The following is a 3042-nucleotide window of genomic DNA, read 5'->3' on the forward strand; positions in this document are numbered from 1 at the left end:
CCCAAAACGAAACAAAAACTGTCTTGCAAAGGCTTTGATGCATTGGACGCCCGCTCCGGCCGAGGTGGTCAGGCTGATTCTTGGGGACTATTGCAATGCATCCGGACGCCCGAGGTTCCATGAGGAATGCGGTGATTATTGCGTGCATCTGGCTAAATTTATCTGGTGTGCTTCAGCCCGTAGATCAAGGGTGAGGCATTTCATCAAGGTATACCTTGGTATTCGAGAGCAGAAAGACTTTGGAGTTATCTAGGTGTCTAATAGAAACTCTCAAAAATCGCACAGCCATGGCACTCAGCCGGGCGAGGTCCAAGCAATACTCAAGAATTAGATCGGGCAACTGATGAGCCTACAGACTGACCAAGCCTTAGGCGGCCAAAAAGGGCAAAGATAAACGGGCACATGCACAGGCCAAGACCAGCCGGACCAGATGAGCGCGCTAGTCAAACGAAGCAACAGCCCGCAGGACCAGCCCGCGCGCCAGAATTTGCCCCATCAGCATAATGGGCGCCAACCGAGTAAGGCAAGGACCGAGCGCGCTACGCATCAGTGTCTGCGCACTCGACCAGACGAGGGCGCTAGTCAAACGAAGCAACAGCCGTGCGCGCTACGCACAAGTGCTTGCATGCCGGGCTAGCCGCGCGTGCCAACTAAATGAGGCAACGGCCGAGCACGCAACTCACAAGTTTCTGCGCACTCGACCAGCTGTGTGCGCCCTTGTGCGTGCTCTTGCCCAAGCGCACAATCCATAAGCTTGGGCGCGCCCATCCAGCCGCACGCACCCTTGCGTGCGCTCTTATCTGACCCTAGCGGGCAATTCCTTCCCTACTACCCTAACAGGGCATCCGGCCAAAGCTCACCCCAAAGGTTCCAAAGTACTGAGGGGCATTGCAAATGGGTTTGGCCCGACCCAGATCGTTCCGTAGCCTTGGTCGTGCGTGGGCGCCCATGGCCGTGGCCTTGCGCGGGTGCACCGTAGCAGCAGCCTCCTACTAATCCAGCAGGGCATCCGTCCAAAGCCCACCCCGAGTGTCACACCCTTGTGAGGTCGGAATAGGCAACCGAAATTTTCTTCGAATTTCCTCGCTCACGATGTGCGGCAACTAGGAAACTTGGCCTTCTTTTCCTAGCTCAGCCTTGTGCACTTCCTTTCGGTCAGGATCAGCCCGTATGCACCTTGGTTTCAGACCCTTTGACACTTGGCCGAAACCCCACAAACACACAATACCATGTAAGACATGAGGATGAAGGGAAAGGGACTTGTATTCACTCACAACACAAGTAAATTGCTCTCACAAGCCGAGAGCCTAGCTTAGCCCACTCACAAGGACCTTAGCTAACCCCAAAACCCTTCTTGGCCTACACTTTGGCCCGGCCAAACCTCCCTTGGCCGTGGACTGCCCTTGCTTTCACCCGGCGCTAAGGCAATCCCTCTTGGAAACCCAAGCCCTCACTCGGCCAGCACTTAGGCTCCTCCTAAGTGGCCCACTCAACTCAGCCCTCGGCTGATTACAAGGACTCTATGGATCTCCCTTAATGGCTCACTAAGTCACTCACTTAGCTCTCTATTACATGATCTCAATTCGGCCCAAGTACTAACCCTTTTATAGTCCAAGGTTTGGAGCCTAACTCCTCACCCGATTTGGTTGTAACCCCCTAACTTCCCAACTAATGTAGTTAGTTGGTTCCAACCTCTTCAACTAACTTAACCATCTCCCAACTTCTTCTTGAGCCATGCATGTGCTGGTTGCCAAGTCAGCCCAGCCAGATTTGCCATGTCAGCCAGCCAGATTTGGCTTGGCCCTTGCAGCCGCCCATGTGTCCAGACCAACCAGCTCTGCCGCCCGACAGGCTGAAGGCCTGTCCGCCCAGCTGTCCAGACCGGCCAACCATGCCGCCCAGCAGGCTGGAGCCATGTCCGCCCGCGTGTCCAGACCAGCCAGCAGCGCCAACGCCCTGGTCTGGCTGCTGGATCCCTGGCTCGGCGCCTGCTGTCCGCCCGCCTGGCCGCACGCCCAAGTGCCGCGCGCCTCCTTGGCGCTGGTCCCGCACGCACTCCAGTCCGGCCCGCGCGCCCGTGCGCACCTTTGGTTACCACGGCGGCCACCCGACCGCGCGCGCGCCTGCGCCCGGTCCGCTGGCCTTGGCGAGGTTCGCCGCGCCCAACCTCGCCAAGTCTGGCTGTCTTCGCGCCGCCTGCGCGCAGCCCTCTGTGGCCTCGGCCAGCTGCGCGCGCGCCTGCGCACGGCCCATTGGAAATCCGGACGAGGTTCGGTGAAGCCAACCTCGCCGCTCGCGCTTGGCCTGGCCCGCGCGCGCCTTGCGCCCGCCCGGCCAGCGCCTGGCCCTGCCGTCGTGCGCGCCCGCCTGCGCCATGCTCGGCCAGCGCGCGCACGCTTCGTCCGCCCAGTGCGCGCCAGCCCCGTGCCCGGCCCGGCGCGCCCTGGCCAGCTCGAATGGCCGTGCGCCCACCTGCGCCCGGCCCTGCCGTGCCTGGCTCTGCTGTGCGCCCGCCTGCGCACAGCCTGCAGAGCTTGGCCCTGCTGTGCGCCGCCTGCGCACAGCCTGGACATGGACCAAGCCCCCTTGCGTGCACACCCCGCGCGCGCCTAGTGCTGAAGGCCTGACATTCCTCCCCCGGCTGAAGAAGTCGACGCCCTCGTCGACTCCTCCCGCAAGAAGGAAAAGATATGGTCCTCAAATTGCCATAAATTGGCTGCTTGCTCCCAAGTAGCCTCCGTCACGCCTTCGCCTTCCCATTGGACCAAAAATTCTGTGTTTTTGCCTATCTTGCGCCGTTCAAGTATCCTTTGAATTCCCTTGGCATACTCCTTGCCAATAGTCGGTGGAGCCCTCTTTGGAACCACCCTTTCTTCATCAAGGGACTTGTGATATGGCCGCAAGAAACTTACATGAAATGTGGGGTGAATCTTTAACCTCTCCGGTAGCTCTAACCGGTATGCCGCCGTGCCAACTCTAGCCAAGACCTTGAAAGGGCCATCACATCTTGGCATGAGTCCACGGTGCAATTTGATCTTCCCC

The sequence above is a fragment of the Phoenix dactylifera genome, chromosome 7 (genome assembly GCF_051530095.1).
Source record: "Phoenix dactylifera cultivar Ajwa chromosome 7, Ajwa_hap1_PhDact_Kaust_v1.1, whole genome shotgun sequence".
In the NCBI taxonomy this organism is placed as follows: domain Eukaryota; kingdom Viridiplantae; phylum Streptophyta; class Magnoliopsida; order Arecales; family Arecaceae; genus Phoenix; species Phoenix dactylifera.